Consider the following 17875-nt stretch of genomic DNA (forward strand, 5'->3'; position numbering starts at 1 on the left):
AGAATTGTTTTCTCTTGCCCCAGAGGGACAGACCAGAATGAAGGGGATGAAATTAATTCAAAAGAAATTCCATCTAAACATCCGGAAGAAGTTCCTGACAGAGTGGTTTCTCACTGGAACAAGCTTCCTCAGGAGGTGGTAGGTTCTCCATCTTTGGAAATTTTTAAACAGAGGCTAGATAGCCATCAGAGGGAAAGGCTGCTTCTGTGAAGGCAAGGGGGTGGCAGGTTACAGGAGATGAGCGATAGGGATGTGAGTGTCCTGCATAGTGCAGGGGGGTTGGACTAGATGACTCATGATGTCCCTTCCAACACTATTATTCTATTATTCTACACTGTTGCTCCTAGCCAGCTAGCTTGCAGCAGCTATCTTAAACCCTGCCCCGCGGTGCAGCACACCGTGGAATAAATAAAAGAGTAAGGGCTCTGTGGGAGGAGTTAGGGTGGGACCCGTCCGGGATAAAAACTCAGAGAGGGCCAAACAGGAGCTGCAAAGCGGCTCCTGATTGGCCCTCTTCAATGGCCACTCAGGGGCCAAGTGGCCAATTGGGAGGCGCGCATAGCGCGCCTCCCTATCGGCCACTTGGCCCGCCCCGGCCTCCTCACAAACGCCACTGGCAGCATGCACCTCAGGTAAGTGCGAACTGCCATTCTCTCGGCTTCTGCCTTGCCCACCCACCGCCGCCGTTCTCCCGGCTTTCGGGAGGGTGGGGAGGGTGGCAGCCGGCCTCCTGTCAGAACGGTGTTCTCTCGGACTTCTCTCGGCCCCGGGAATGGCCTCGCCGCTGAGAGGCCGCTCCCGCCGCCGAGAGAAGACAGGCTCCTAGCACCCATTTTATTCAGACATAAAATCGGCTTTATTTCTAGTCAATAATATAATTACAATTTAAAAAAAATTAAGTTCCCCATCCTCCCCAAACCACCCCACCTGAGCCTCCAGGGAGGGCGGTATATAAATGTAGTATATAAATAAACTCCCACCCCCAACCCACCAAGCCTTCAAATTTTGCAGTCCATCCAGAGGTGATGTAATAGTCCATTGGAGCACTGGCCCGGGACAAGATCTGCCTCAGCCTGGCCTCAACCAAATGCTTGGTGGAAGACCTCCTTCTTACAGGCCCTGAGGAACTGAGCCAGTTCCGTCAGAGCCCTCAGCTCTTCCAGGAGCTCATTCCAGCAGGCAGGGTCCAGGGTCAAAAAAGCCCTGGCCATAGTTGAGTCCAGGCGCACCTCACGAGGGCCAGCCTGCAGAACACCTGGCCCTGTGAGGGGCACAGGAGATTAAACTGTTCTGAAAATAGGCTGGCCCCAGACCGTGAATGGCTTTGAAAGTCAAAATCAAAACCTTGAACTTGATCCAGTATTCAACTGGTAATCAATACAGCTACCTCAACACTAGCTGGATGTGGGCTCTCCAAGGTATTCCAGTGTGAACTATAGCAGCTGCATTTTGCATCAGCTGTAATTTCCAGATCAAGGACAAGGTAGGCCAGCATACAGTCAATTATATGAATCTAGTCTGGAGGTGATTGTTGCATGGATCACTTTGGCCAGGTGTTCTTGGGACAGATAGGGTGCCAGTTGGCCTGCCTGGAGCAAATGGAAAAATGCCAGCTGGGCTACCCTTGTGACTTGAGCCTCCATAGATACAGAGGCATCTAGAATCACTTCCAAGTTCCTGGCTGTGTGCGAGGTCTTTATTTGCACATCATCCAGAAATGACAAATGTGCTTTCTGATCTGGCCTTTTCTTGCCAAACCACAGGACCTCCATCTTGGAGGGGTTGAGTTTCAGCTTTTCTTGTGCCAAACCATCACAGTTTCTAAACAACCAGTGAATCTTTTTTTTTTGGGGGGGGGGGGAATTAGGACAGCCATCAATCAATAGATAAAGCTGGGTGTTCTCAGCGTACTGATGACAACCCAACCCCAAATGCCAAACCAGCTGGGCCAGAGGGCACATAAAGATAATAAACAATGTGGGGGAGAGAATCATGCCCTGTGGAACCCTGCAAGGGAGATAAGAACTCTACTGCTCTTCGTCCTCTGTGTCCAGTTCTGAAGAAAGGAGACCAGCCACTGCAGGGCTGTCCCCCAAATCCCAGTGAGGTAGTGGGCCAACAACTCATGGTCGACAATGTTAAACACTGCCAACAGATCTAACAGCACAAGGAGAGCCGAACCACTTCTATCCAGCTGGTGCCAGAGATCGTCTATCAGGGCAACCAGCACTGTTTCCACCCCATAGCCAGGATGGAAACCAGACTGCAATGGGTCAAGAGACAAATCTTCCAAATCTGCCAGGAGCTGATCTGTCTTGGCCCTTTCAATCACCTTCCCCAGAAACACTAAATGTGAGATGGAGTGGTAATTGGCCAGGTTGTGGGGATCAAGTAATTTTTTCCCCAGTAAAGAGCACACCACTGCCTCCTTCAAACTCTCTGGGAACTCCCCTGATGTAATGGAGTAGTTGATGATCTCCCAGAGGGGGTTTCCTATCCTCCTGTCCCCTAATTTAAGGAGTCAGGAGGGACACGGATTCTGGGGGCAGATGGTTGCTCTAACAAAACCCAACAATTTGTCCACTTTGGCTGATGAAGGCCAATGAAAGCCATCAAATGTGTCTCCCCAAGATGCCTCAGGGACCTCCAGCTCCCTTTCTGTATCAACCATGGGCAGAAGGCCACAGCAGAGCTTTGAGACTTTAAGCACAAAATAGCTCTCCAAGGCTTCACATTCAAGTTCCAATTGTCTATAATTTTGACACTCTCCCTTGAGAATGCTAAGGGACCAAACTATCCTAAACAACTGAGCAGGGTGTGAGCTCAAAGATGTAATGAAGGTGACATAAAACTTTTGTTTAGTCATTTATACCACCATCTCATATGCCTTCATAAGCGTGCAATAGGAGGTTCTCATAGCCTCATTGCGAGTCTTCCTCCACATTCGCTCTAGCCATCTCACTTCCCTTTGTTTCATGAGGCTCCCCAGATTACCAGGGAGTCAGCTTGCTGCAAGGGCGGCGAGGGCATTGGGGAACGATTTCATCAATGGCAGCTGATAGATGGACCTGCCAGTCCTCCACCAAATCTGCCAGTGACTCACCAAGAAGCATTGGGTCCCACAGAGCATTCAAGAATCCATCTGGATCCATAAACTTCCTTGGTAGGGGGGGGGGGGAGCAAAGAACACTCACCGCCCAAACAATGAGGGGTGGGACCCAGGTCCGGGCCTTCAGAGCATGGTGGTTTAACCACCATCATACCCACCTTTACCCCAGCACCGAAGATCAGATCCAGGGTATGGCCAGTCAAATGTGTAGGGCCAGTAACTAATTGCAGGAACCCAGTGCTGCCATAGTCTACACTAGGTCTGTACTAGGACCTAGAGACAACAACTCTGCATGGACATTGAAGTCCCACAAAACAAGAACTACAATGTCGAAGCAGTCACTGCCTCCAGCAGGCTCAAGAGGGCAGCTGGCAGTGTGCTGGGCCGATGGTACACCAACCAGATGGCCAAGTTCTCAACTGATTCCCACCCCAAACCAACACATTCCACCTCCAGGATCAACAGTACCAGGAGAGCCCCGAAGGTAAAATCATCCTGGACTTTAATGTCTAGAGCCCTAAGTTCTAAAGCTTTGAGTTCATGAGATACTCCAAAGTTGTTATTGACTGTAATTTCTAGAACTAATTTAAAATGTCTCTAGCCACACTAGCTGCAAGGCAAACATCAAATTGAGAAGAAACCAATGTACACCATTTTGGATCCCCACTGGGAGAAGAGCAGGAAATAAACTGAGTAAATAATGCGAGGTGACGTTACCACTTTATTCTAAAATTTATTTATTTATTTTGGATTTTTATACTGCCCATTCTTTACAGATCTAAAATCGCTAAATCGCACAAGTTGATTTTACCACTTTACTCCACTTTGTTTAGACCTCACTTGGAGTACTGTGTTCAGTGTGGGCTACCACAAATGAAGATGTAGAGAAACTGGAGTATATCTAGAAGAAGGCTACAAAGATGGTGAGGGGTTTGTAGACCAAGTCGTATGAGGAAGGTTGAGGGAGCTTGGTCTGTTTAGCCTGGAAAGAACACAACTAAGAGGTGATTTGATAAACATCTTCAAATACTTGAAGGGCTATCATGTAAAAATGGAGCAGAGTTGTTTTCTGTTGCCCCAGAAGGCCAGACCTGAACCAATGGGAATTTTCAGCTAAATATCTGGTAGAAGTTCCTGACAGAGTGGTTCCTCAGTGGAACAGGCTTATTTATTTATAATTTAATTTATACCCTGTCCCTCCCGACACTGACAGCCTGAGGCATCTTACAACAGGATAAAATAATAAAATACAACAATTTCCATAAAAACCCCTTCAATTAATCCCCAATAAAATAACAGCACAAACTAAATTTCCAACAGATGGCGGAAACAACACTCCTCCCCTATCCCAGTTAGTAAATCACCTACCGCAACTGCATCCATGCTCTGGACTACCAGCTGGATCTACACAGCGCTTTCCACTAGGCGGGACCTCCAGTTCATAAATCCTGGGATAGCTCTTCCTCCACAACCTCAACCAAAAGCCTGGTGGAAGAGCTCCGTCTTACAGACCCTGTGGAACATTGATAGCTCCATCAGAGCTCTCCTGGGAGCTCATTCTACCAGGCTGGGGCCAGGGCCAAAAAGGCCCTTGTCAAGGCTAGGCAAATGTCCCAGGGGCCCGGGTAAACCAGCAGATTCGTGTTCTGTGGGGGTCATAAGCAGATAAATAGTCCCGCAGATAGGAAGGACCCAGGCTGTGTATAGTTTTGTTTAATGAACTGTTCCAGCCTGTTCTAGGGGCAATTTGGCCTGGAAAAAGTTAATAAAGGTGTAAGAGTTACACTTTTTCATCTCTAAAATATTGTCCTTGAGTTCCTGTAAAGCATCCCACTGTTTTCTGCAGTAATCTTGTTTGTATAATGCCCATTCCAGCCTGTTCCAGAGGCATTTTGGTTCAGAACGGGTTAATAAAGGAGTGAGAGTTACACCAAGAATCATAGAATCATAGAGTTGAAAGGGATCTCCAGGGTCATCTAGTCCAACCCCCTGTACAATGTGGGAAGTCACAAGTACCTGCCCACAGACGGTGACCCCAATTTAATGTCAAAGTGATTCCCTACTAGAGACAAACACTAGCACATTCCTTCCTGCCCAACCCACTTCATTTCTAAAATATTGTATTCAAGTGTCTGTAATGAAACCCACTGCTTTTGCAGTACTCTTGTTTGTTTAATGACTATTCCAGCATGTTCTGGGCTGTTCCAGCTTTTACCCTGTGTCTCCACTATTACTACCATACTGAAGAACATATTTTAAAAGGAAGCACTCTTATTTCAAAAGAAACAGAGAGTGGGAGGAGAAACAATATATCTTGTTTTATGGACGAAAGTATAAGTAGATACAGTGCCAAGACAACTGGCAGAGTTATAATCAGATTGCAGTATGTTTCACTTTGTACTGGGAAAGCCCAAAATTCTGACGAGGCACTCTGAAGGATGCTGTTTCTGTTGGCTGCAGAGGAGAGGACACGCAGTAATGGGTTTAAACTTCAAGTAAAACGATATAGGCTAGATATCAGGAAAAATTTTTTTACAGTCAGAGTAGTTCAGCAGTGGAAAAGGCTGCCTAAGGAGGTGGTGAGCTCCCCCTCACTGGCAGTCTTCAAGCAAAGGTTGGATACACACTTTTCTTGGATGCTTTAGGATGCTTAGGGCTGATCCTGCGTTGAGCAGGGGGTTGGACTAGATGGCCTGTATGGCCCCTTCCAACTCTATGATTCTATGATTCTAAGATCTTACCTAGTCCCAGAGGGCAAGGCATGATTTCTGAGTCATTTTGGCTACTTACCTTACCTGGGGAAATTTTGTTCGACTATTGACACGGAAGGGCCCACAGTAATGAATACTCAGAAGTCTCAAACACATGCTCCGCCCTACCGTTGTCCCCCCAAATTGATGAGAGGAGAATTAGAAGTACATAAGAGGAGCCCTGATGAATAAGAGCAATGGTCCATCTAGTCCAGCCTCCTGACTCACACCGTGGGCAACCAGTTCCTCTATAACTGAAGCGCGCTAAACTCCCATCATTGCCTCCCTCGTTCACAAAACGGCAATATGCGCCACCTCAAGAAGGGCCAGGGCCTCCCTGCAGCCGGCTCACTGACTACACCGGCTTTTTGACCGACCGTGACAGATGACGGGCCCCAGAGCACAACACACCGGGGAAGGTCCGCCCAGTACAAGAAAGCAACCCAGCCCCTAACCCAGTCTTACCTTCGAAGCAACCACGCGCACTGCGCCGCACAAAACCTCCGTGAGATTCCGTAAAGAGCTAGAGGAGAACTCAATCCCTGTCACGGGCGCCGAGAGTTTGCCAGTCCGCGCAAATAACAGCCCGACGACGAAGCCTACGGAGCCTACGGGAGGGCTCCGATAAACACTCCTCGGTGTCAGAAACGTTCCGGGAGAGGGCTCCGTTTCCTGCCGGGCTGAAAGGACTGAAACTCATTCGGGAAACGGAAGGGGGAAGCGCCCTAATGAGAGGCTCCGTCACCATGGCGACCCACCGGCGGTGAGGGGAAGGGCGCTGCTGGGACGCCTCGTAAGTGAACGCCTGCTCCATATTATGAGTCCGGTCTTCGTGGATGGGGAGCCGAAAAGTCCTTCTGTCGCTTTTTTGTGCCCAAGAGCCTCAGCGTCCCTTTCCTGAGAAGCCCGCCGACTTTTCTGCCCTCCTGAGCAGTCTCCGTAAGCGGCCGGCCTCTGGCCAAGCCGTATTCAAAGATTCTAGTGGCTGGCCGTGTTGGGTCTGAAGCCATAGAACAAAGTTTGGGTCCAGATCACCATACTTTAATTCTGGGTGTAATACCCGGAATTAAACTTTGTTGGCCGTTAAGGTGCCACTCGACTCAGACTTCGTTCGTTTGCCATATTCAGTTTTTCTCCTTCTTGTCCTCACCGTACCCAGAATCCCAGACCCAAAATTCGGTGTGTGCATAAGAGAGAGCGAGAGAGAGTGTTGCCCATGTTGATGGTGGGTCATGCTTTGGGAACTGTAAGGCAGGGAAAATAATAACAACATGATAATTCGAGATGAGTGAGAAGTTCTCAGTCAAGTAAGGTATGGGAAATGTTTTTTCTTTTGCTTGGAATAATTTGACACTTTACAGGTACTTTTATATTATGTTGTTTGCAAAAAGTTTGCGGTCACAGAAACCATATCAGCTATGTCTCTAATATTCCTGATAGGGAATTGACTCTGCAGAAATTCCCCCTTCTACTTCAAATGAATTGACAGCTTGGCCTATGAGATGCAACTAGTATATGTGAAGCTGGAGTGGCAGACATTCTGCGGGACTTTGCAGCAGGACGTACTAAAACTAGGGACAGTGACTGCCCATAGAGAATACATACCTGCCCTTAGGGAATAATGGGAAGCACGGCTGCCCATAGGAAACAAGGCAAAGTACATCTGCCCATTGAAACAAGGCATGCCCATAGAAACAAGGCGAAGCATGCCTGCCCATAGGAAACAAGGTGAAGCACGCCTGCCCATAGGGAATAATGGAAAGCACACTTGCCCATAGAGAATAATGGAAAGCAGGGCTGCCCATAGGAAACAAGGCAAAGTACGCCTGCCCATAGGGAATAAAGGAAAGCACACTTGAATAGTGCAGACAATGTTTGGCTAATGGAACATGCGACCTCGGTTACACACATGGAATCCATCCTGCTTTTTACTGAAAAACAAACTGTCTGGCTAAAGGGAAACTGTAGATTTGGCCTTAAATGTTAAAACAAAAACTTTCAACCAGATCAAGAATTGAACAGGAAGCCAATGCAGCTGCCATAGTAGTAGTCTTATGTGGGTTCCACATAAGTGTCCATGTGAGAGCCCTGGAAGCTGTATTTTGAACCAGCTGTACTTTCTGGAGCAGAGTCTAGGGCAGGCCCACATAGAACAAGTAACAGTAATCAAGTCTGGAGATGACCATTGCATGGATCATGGTGACTAGGTGCTCTAGGCCAGGTCAGGAGCTAGTAGCTTAGCTTTGCAAAGTTGGAAAAATGCCTGCTAAGCTATTTTTGTGACTTGAGTCTCCGTTAAGGAGGTGCTGGATCCATGGGTCAAGGAACACAGAGGCACTGTAATCTTTCAGCTTTTTATTGGAAATCAGTTCATGGTACAGAATTTCACTGAAAACCCCAGACAGTTCCTATCAGTATATACATACATAAGATCACACTTTCTGTGGCTGTGGATGACTAGTTAAAGGATAGTTTGAATCTATAGGATCCTTAGTGGATCTTGCTGCAAGCCAACCAATCCATCAGCAGCTACCCATTATGAATCTACTGGCTTCAATGAAGCATCCAGCCAGCCATGAGCCAATTGATGCCTCTGGATTACAGTCCTGCCTCAGATCTTGAAATCAATCCTCAGCAGGTCTGCATACAAAACAGGAGGCATTGGAAATCACTCACAGCATCCTGGCTGACTGTACAGTTGTGAGCTGCACCACATCCAGCCTCAAAAGGTACACTTCCTGTTCTGCTTACTTCCTTCCCAGCCAGAGGACTTCCTTCATTGAGGACATTGGAGACAGCTTGTTTAAGTCATTCTTCACTGCCTCCAAGCACTGGACCAATGCAGTCGGTCCAATGATAATCCAGTGGAGAATTGTTCACATATAGGTAAATACTGACCAACAGACAAGAGTTGGTGGATGAGGTGAAGGAGGTGGGGACCCTAAGGGGAAGTGACCATGTCCTCATAGAATTTCTTTTGAGATGGGGAGCCAAGGAAGCTTGTAGCCAGACGCGGATGTTGGATTTTCGTAGGGCAAACTTTAATAAACTCAGAGACATGATGAGTGTCATACCATGGACGAGAATGCTGGAAGGGAAGGGAGCATGTGAAGGGTGGGCGCTACTCAAACAAGAGCTATTGCATGCTCAATCAATGACTATCCCAGAAAGACGAAAACACTGCAGGAGCTCTAAGAAGCCTATTTGGATGAACAGAGAACTTCAAGAGGAACTAAGAAAGAAAAGGGAGATGTTCAGGAAATGGAGGGAAGGACAGAGCTCTACAGAAGAGTACCTATGGGTTACTAGGCACTGTAGATCAATCAACAGAAAGGCCAAAGCTGAGAGTGAGCTAAGATTGGCCAGGGAAGCCCACTGTAACAAGAAAAGATTTTTCAGTTATGTGAGGAGCAAACGTACAGTTAAGGAGGCAATAGGCCCATTGTTGGGTGCAGAAGGACAAACTCTAACAGAGGATGCAGAGAAAACAGAAAGTGCCTATTTTACATCAGTTTTTTCCCACAGGTCAAAGGGTTTAGGCACAGTTAGAGATGGCAGTAGTCAAGAGATAGTGTCTGGGTGGCAGGTTGACATGGACAGAGAGGTTGTTGAGATGGATTTAGCTGCACTGGATGAGTTCAAATCCCCTGGGCTGGATGAAATGCACCCAAGAGTGCTCAAAGAACTTTTCGGAGAACTTGCAGAACCCTTGTCCATCATCTTCGAGACCTCTTTAAGGACTGGAGATGTCCCGGAGGACTAGAAGACAGCAAACGTTATTCCGATCTTCAAAAAAGGGAGAAAGGATGACCCCTATAGACCAGTGAGTCTGACCTCTGTTGTGGGTAAGATAATGGCGCAGATATTAAAGGGAGCGATCTGCAAACATCTGGAGGACAATTTGGTGATCCAAGGAAGTCAGCATGGATTTGTCTCCAACAGGTCCTGTCAGACCAACCTGGTTTCCTTTTTTGACCAAGTGACAGGTTTGCTGGATCGTGGAAATTCAGTTGATGTCGTTTACTTGGATTTTAGTAAAGCTTTTGATAAGGTTCCCCATGATATTCTGATGGATAAATTGAAGGACTGCAATCTGGATTTTCAGATACTTAGGTGGATAGGAAATTGGTTAGAGAACCGCACTCAAAGAGTTGTTGTCAATAGTGTCTCATCAGACTGGAGGGAGGTGAGTAGCGGGGTACCTCAGGGCTCAGTGCTTGGTCTGGTACTTTTTAACATATTTATTAATGATCTAGATGAGGGGGTGGAGGGACTACTCATCAAGTTTGCAGACGACACCGAATTGGGAGGACTGGCAAATACTCCGGCAGATAGAGACAGAGTTCAATGAGATCTGAACACAATGGAAAAATGGGCAAATGAGAACAAGATGCAATTTAATAAAGATAAGTGTAAAGTTCTGCATCTGGGTCAGAAAAATGAAAAGCATGCCTACTGGATGGGGGATACGCTTCTAGGTAACACTGTGTGTGAACGAGACCTTGGGGTATTTGTGGATGGTATACTAAACATGAGCAGGCAGTGTGATGCAGCGGTAAAAAAGGCAAATGCCATTTTGGGCTGTATCAACAGGGGCATCACATCAAAATCACAAGATGTCATAGTCCCATTGTATACGGCACTGGTCAGACCACACCTGGAGTACTGTGTGCAGTTCTGGAGGCCTCACTTCAAGAAGGACGTAAATAAAATTGAAAGTGTACAGAGGAGAGAGACGAAGATGATCTGGGGCCAAGGGACCAAGCCCTATGAAGATAGGTTGAGGGACTTGGGAATGTTCAGCCTGGAGAAAAGGAGGTTGAGAGGGGACATGATAGCCCTCTTTAAGTATTTGAAAGGTTGTCATTTGGAGCAGGGCAGGATGCTGTTCCCATTGGCTGCAGAGGAAAGGACACGCAGTAATGGGTTTAAACTACAAGTACAACGATATAGGCTAGATATCAGGGAAAAAAATTTCACAGTCAGAGTAGTTCAGCAGTGGAATAGGCTGCCTAAGGAGGTGGTGAGCTCCCCCCTCACTGGCAGTCTTCAAGCAAAGGTTGGATACACACTTTTCATGGATGCTTTAGGATGCTTAGGGCTGATCCTGCGTTGAGCAGGGGGTTGGACTAGATGGCCTGTATGGCCCCTTCCAACTCTATGATTCTATGATTCTAAAATGCTAGCCCAAAATTGTGAAGTATCTGGGCAAGAGTGCACATGAAGATGTTAAGTAATGTCAGAAAAAGAATTACACCCAGCAAAATTCCACAAGGAACTTGGCAGTACTGCAAGTGTTCCACCCCAATCACACCCCTTTGTCCTCAACAGGCGTGCTTCCCATTATTCTCTATGAGCAGGCGTGCTTCCCATTATTCTCTATGGGCAGGTGTGCTTTCCATTATTCTCTATGGGCAGCCATGCTTTGCCTTGTTTCCTATGGGCAGGTGTGCTTTCCATTATTCCCTATGGGTAGTCATGTATTCTCTATGGGCAGTCGCTGTCCCTAGTTTTAGTACGTCCCCTTTGCAGCTACTGGTTGTTGAAGGCCATCACACTTGTCTTCTTGGCCTAGATTGATGCTACCTGTATAATTTTCTTGTTTCATGTAAACCACCCTGAGCCTTTGGGGCGGGCGGTATATAAATACAATCAATCAATCAAATGTGAGAACCCCTGGCTTGATTTGAGCCATCATGATGAAATGTAATGCTGTGTTTTCTGTGATGATGTTGATGATTTATTCGATTTTTATCCCACGGCTCTTGAGTTCATCTTGCGGCGGGTTACAATCAGATCATACATAAAAACATCACAAAGTAAAAACTAAAACAATTAAACCCCAACAGTTACTAAAATTTACCCAGTGGGAGAAAAGACCCTCACCCACTCCCTTCTAGCTCAACCCCCGCCCACCCAGCACCTCAGGGAGAAATACTAGGGGTGTCTGTCTTATCAGATGGAACATAGATGTTATAATTATAGGTATATATATTTAAATATATGTTTATGTGTATGGAGGGGCCCCCTGATCACTCGCACTCTGTCTTCAACCAAAGACCTTGCGAAAGAGCTCCACTTTGCAGGCCCTTTGCAGAACAGCAAAATCTCCATTCTAAGTTTTCCCAGATTTTTCAAGTGTTCTGCTATCTCCCAAATTCAAGCAATTCACGTTATCAACAACTCTCTGATTTCAATTGATTATAACACAAGTTGTGAATTCCAGGGTATCACGGCAGAAACCCAGATTCCATTGGTGTTAGAGACTTATGGAACTTAATATTCAACATAAGGCTTATCTTGAAGTTGAGCATGCCAACTTGCTAATAATTTGTTGTATAACCTCAACTAACAGCAAGTGAGAATTCAACTGAGTGACATAAAAGTCATCTTTGTATAAGATGTAGTAGTACAAAATATTGTAGGTCTTTGTATATACAGGAGGGCAAAATATTGTAGCTCTGTTGTGTACAATATTGTACATATTTGTAGTATATTCTATAAATTTAGGCACTATTTTAGGTGTTATGTATTATTTTCTTCATAGTCCATTAGCAGTGTGTTAATTTCTTGTATGCTTGCAACACTGTGATCCACATCTCTTTAAGGAGCTGCAATCAATGTGATGGTTCTTCCCTTCCTCACTTTGCCTCACCTGAGACAAGGTAAGCTATGCAGCGTTAATAGTGAGCTTCTTGGCTGAGTTGCAGCTTCAGCACAGATTTCTCCAGCTGTAGTCTGACACTTTAACAACTGCATCAGGTTAATCCTCTCTTCTTTTCCCTTACTAGCTCGGTGTTCCACACATGTATATGCTATCCCATTTTTTGCACTGCTGTCTGTGTGCCTTCTTCCATACCACTTCTTGAACTTGGACTTCCTTTTTGCAGTTTGTTAACTTTTCCTCCCCCAACAAACCTGCTTTTTTATTGTTTGATTTTATACCGCCCTCTCAGCGGTTGCCATCTCAAGGTGATGAACAACATGATCAGTCTTTCCTAAACCATTCTACCCTAGTACATCTGATATCCCACTTGCACTGCTTATAGGCGTTTCCTGACCTCTACTACACTTGTCTTACTCATTTAATGTATAAAAACCTTTTAGTCAGTGGTTGTAAATGCAACTGAATGGCAAAAGAAGAAGGGGATGACAGAGAATGAGGTGGATGGATGGAGTCACTGAAGCAGTAGGTGCAAACTTAAATGGACTCCGAGGAATGGTAGAGGACAGGAAGGCCTGGAGGATCATTGTCCATGGGGTCGCGATGGGCCGGACACGACTTCGCACATAACAACAAGGTTTCAATAGGTTTACACTGTAGTAGCATGGGATTACATTGACTTCCCCTTCCATAGTCTTACAGCTACTGATAGTTCTAAATAAATTGTTAGTAGCAGTGGCAGCTATTATTGATTTTGAATCATAATGGGGAGCCTCAATACATTTACTTGATAAATTGGAGACCAGTAAGATTTAAGAAAGAGAAGAGAGGACTGAGGTCTCAGGAAATGAAGAGCCTCATTTATATGTTATTTGTTTAGTACTAGGGTATAGCTTTCATAATGTAATCAAGTTACTTGAAACAGTATATGTTTGGTAAAGTCATTAAAATGGCATCTAGGGAATTATTTAGGGAGATACAGTATTGTTTAAAACACTTCAGGACACATTCAGTGCAGTCTTTTGTAGCTCATTAGCAATTTCTTTAATGAGTTTCTTTTTTAGTGATAGATAGATAAAATAACCGACAAGTGACAGATTGTTTGTCTTCAATTATTTCCCTATTTCAGGCCCATTACAAAGCAATTAGAAATCTGACAGCATTTTCACTCTGCATTACTGATTATCTAAAGTGACGAGTAACTAGAGGTGATGAATATTAATTGTATATTTTCATATGATTATCATAAATTATTACCTTGTCTAATATGCTGCAGGTGAATTAAAAGCAAGAGGAGGAAATTCAGTCAGATATGATAATTTGAAAGATAGTATGATTCGATTTATGCCATTGTCAGCAGTGCCAATTTATCTGTATTTTTCCCCATTAAAATAACTACATTTTAACCTGAATTCAAAATGCTGTTTAATCATATGTTGAATCATTCTAGCACTAGGCTATTATTAGTTTATTGTTTTATTAATAATTGTTTAAAGAATTATTCTATTTAAATATAAATAAAATTGGTAGTGTAACTTATACAGCATGAAATATTAGCCAAGAATATAATTTTCTGTTAGTAAATATGTCCCTACATTTTTGAAATAATTTGTGAGGATACATCATGATTTCAACATTTTCAGTTATGAAATAATATTAACCAGACATTCAGAATTACAATTTGATTCATATACTAAATTTTAGAGTTTATATAGTAATTATAATCCAGAGGGAATCGTTAAATCTAAACGATTGGTGGATTTTTGAATGGCTTGCTCTCTAAAGAAAAATAGATTAGAACATCATTGTCCATTTTATCCTCAATAGCCCTGTGAGGTAGGCAATGCTGAAAATGAATAACTGGCCCAAGATCCATGGGTATTCAAACGTGTGTTTCCCAAATCCTAGTTCAATTACTACATCACTTTGATTCATTTATATATGTAGTGGTGCACTCTTGATGTGTGTAAAGACTGAGGAGAATACTTTAAAAATATTGTATCAATTATACTAAACACCAGAATAGTATGTAGAGTATATAAAAGAAATGAGTGGATTGGTGTTGCAATGAAAAGTCGAGTGAATCCATTCATTTATTGTAGCATCACTCCACTAATTTTTATTTTAAGACTTTTAAAAGCTATCTATATCATTTTAAAATTACTAGTTATAATGTACTATCTTGACCAGATAAGTTTTTTAATGCTATGTAAAAGGTTTTGTGACAAACATTAACTATTCATATGTAAAGAGTATATTGATTATCATAATTATTTTATTTTGCATATTTACAACTGTTTTGAGTTTGTTCTAAAAGAGTTTGTAACTGTTCTTAATCAAGTTGGTTTGAATGAAATGTTCAGATAATGTTTTGTTAGAAAATGCATAAATTGCTTGTTTAAACTCCAGACAGATACTGCTTTAAATTAGATTCTAATTGTTCACACTGAACTATAAAAAATGTTGTCTGGCGTTTCTTATGTATGTTTACTCAGCTTCCTTTATAACTGTAAACTCACCCAGTTTGCTGAGCTAGTAACAGCTTATTTTGCTGTTAAGGATACTAGCCTCCAGGTGGGACCTGGTGATCTCTCAGAATTACAGCTCATTTTCAGACTACAGAGATCAGTTCCCCTGGACATAATAGATGCTTTGGATTGTGGACTTTCTGACACTGTACCCCACTGAGTCTTCTGTCCTCCCCAGGCTTCACCCCCAAATCTCCAGAGTTTCCTAATCTGGATCTGGTAACCATATCCCCCCCCCCCCCCGCTGGTGGTTAGAGGGGACCTGACAATCCTAGCTGCAACAGTGTAGTAAAGCTGCACAACTACTGTTATATGATATGTTGGTAAGCTTGCCAACCCTTTCTTGAGAAATTACTGGAGACAGTGGCTTGAGAATACAGAGTTCGGGGAGGGAGCTCAGCAGGCCTGTGATACCATAGTCTTCTGTCCAAAGACCACTTATAATTCCACGAGAACTCCAGGCCCCACTTGGTGGTTTGTTAACCCTATATGTTAGTCTGTAGTTATACTGTTTATCGGCAATATACTGTCTCTCTTTTATTTATTAATTTATATATTTGTTAGATTTTTATACCACCCCTTATTTGGTGTCTCGAGGTGGTAAACATGGAACAGAAACTAGAAAAAATACATTATAACATTTGTTATCAATTGAGACAAGGAGATATAACTTGGTATAACAGATCACAGAGAATGGTCTAATGAGGGAAAATTTGATCGTTGTGTGTTGCAGTTTCCTGGTTGTCAGGTTGGATTTGGGTCCTCATTGCCGGTCTTATCCAAAAGCTGGTGGAAGAGCTTTGTTTTTCAGGCCCTATAGAACTGTGAGTTTCAGTAGGGCCTTGATCTCCTAACCTTAATTTGGCAACCCTTCCCCCCATCCCCCACTGGTATCTGGGGGGACCTGGCAACCCTAATAGTAGAGAATATTCCACATTGAGTACAGATGGATTGAATAATGTATTTCTTATCTGTTGAACCATGCATTCAGCCCTCTGTAAAGGATTGTAGCCAAGGAAGTGAATGTGTGATGTTTCTCGAATAATCTGATAACAAATGAGCATGGCTAGAATAAAATACATATATGATCAGATGGATCAATAACTGGTTGACAGATCGTACCTAGAGGGTACTTGTTAATGGTTCAGCATCTTCTTGGAAAAGAGTGACAAGTGGAGTACCCCAAGGATCTGTCCTGGGGCCTGTGTTTTTCAACATATTTATAAATGATTTGGATGAGGGATTAGAGGGGATACTTAATAAATTTGCAGATGATACTAAACTGGGAGGGGTAGCAAACACAACTGAAGACAGAATCAGGATGATCTTGATAGGCTCAAGAAGTGGGCTAAACTGAAAAAAAATGAAGTTCAATAGGGACAAATGTAAAGTTCTGCATTTAGGTAGGAAAAACATATACACCTATACAGGATGGGGGAGACTTGTCTTGGCAGTAACAAGTGCAAAAAGGATCTAGGAGTCTTAGTGAACCATATATTGAACATGAGTCAGCATGACTCGGTGGCTAAAAAGGCAAATTGGATTTTGGGCTGAATCAAATGGTGTATCATATCCAGATCTCTGGAGGTGATGGTACCGCTGTACTCTGCTCTGGTTTGGCCTCATGTGGAGTACTGTATTCAGTTTTGGGCGCCCAGGTTGAAGAGGGATGTAAACAAACTGCAGCATCAAAAAAAATTCCGTCTAAACATCCGGAAGACGTTCCTGACAGAGCGGTTTCTCAGTGGAACAAGCTTCCTCAGGAGGTGGTAGGTTCTCCATTTTTGGAAATTTTTAAACAGAGGCTAGATAGCCATCTGACGAAGAGGCTGATTTTGTGAAGGCAAAGGGATGGCAGGTTACAGTGAATGAGCGATAGGGATGTGAGTGTCCTGCATAGTACAGGGGGTTGGACTAGAGCCAGTTTGGTGTAGTGGTTAGGAGTGCGGACTTCTAATCTGGCATGCTAGGTTCGATTCTGCGCTCCCCCAAATGCAACCAGCTGGGTGACCTTGGGCTCGCCACGGCACTGATAAAACTGTTCTGACCGGGCAGTGATATCAGCACTCTCTCAGCCTCACCCACCCCACAGGGTGTCTGTTGTGGGGAGAGGAATGGGAAGGCGACTGTAAGCCACTTTGAGCCTCCTTCGGGTAGGGAAAAGCGGCATATAAGAACCAACTCTTCTTCTTCTTCTTCTTCTTCTTCTTCTTCTTCTTCTTCTTCTTCTTCTTCTTCTTCTTCTTCTTCTTCTTCTTCTTCTTCTTCTTCTTCTTCTTCTTCTTCTTCTTCTTCTAGATGACCCATGAGGACCCTATTATTGTATGATTCTCATTCTTTCAGGTTGAGCTTTAAGCAGGGCTGTTTCCTAGAAGAGAAGCCACTATAGCAAAGATTGCATAGCATCATAAGTATATAAGTTCACCGAAAAGGCAGGAAAACATAAATTGCCTTTTTCTAACATTCTCGTTTTCATTAAAAGTGGAGCTTCTAGCCCCTTCAATCTCACAGGAGAAACTTGGCTGTAAGAGTTTGAAGTACATGTTTCTCTTCTACGAAACTAGAAATGTTAGGACAGTTTCAGTTCCCCAGAGACAAAGAGCAGGGAAAGCACATTTGTAAACTTTTCTTCTTGAAACCCCCCCCCCCAAAAAAAAAGCAACCATCTTGGTCTACTGACAAATAAATGCCTCTGGAGCAACCTTTTTCAATCTTTTGACCATGGAGGAGGACCTGAAATAATTTTTCAGAGTTTGAGGAAACCTGGAAGTGGTGTCAGCTGTCCATGCCTCTCTGCCCCACCCCCTGGAAATGACGTCACCAG

At 44.1% G+C, this 17875-nt stretch overlaps 2 protein-coding genes across 5 annotated transcripts in view; one reads left to right on the forward strand and one right to left on the reverse strand.

Moving 5' to 3' along the window:
• DNAJC24 (DnaJ heat shock protein family (Hsp40) member C24) overlaps positions 1-6484 on the reverse strand; it is a 115499-nt gene extending 109015 nt beyond the window's left edge. The window contains 1 exon segment of the mRNA XM_077321959.1: positions 6325-6484. The gene's annotated coding sequence lies outside the window, so the exon portion shown is untranslated.
• A 27-nt stretch (positions 6485-6511) lies between these two features.
• The window catches only part of DCDC1 (doublecortin domain containing 1), a 396547-nt gene continuing 385183 nt past the window's right edge, over positions 6512-17875 (forward strand). For 2 of the 4 annotated variants that reach the window (XM_077321955.1, XM_077321954.1), the window contains exons 1-2: positions 6512-6652; positions 12468-12524. The gene's annotated coding sequence lies outside the window, so the exon portion shown is untranslated. Of the gene's footprint in view, positions 6653-12467; positions 12525-13652; positions 13732-15784; positions 15876-17875 lie in introns of all 4 variants that reach the window. The other 2 variants (XM_077321952.1, XM_077321953.1) reach the window with 2 other exon arrangements.

Source organism: Paroedura picta, chromosome 2, assembly GCF_049243985.1.
Source record: "Paroedura picta isolate Pp20150507F chromosome 2, Ppicta_v3.0, whole genome shotgun sequence".
NCBI classification, from domain to species: Eukaryota; Metazoa; Chordata; class Lepidosauria; order Squamata; family Gekkonidae; genus Paroedura; species Paroedura picta.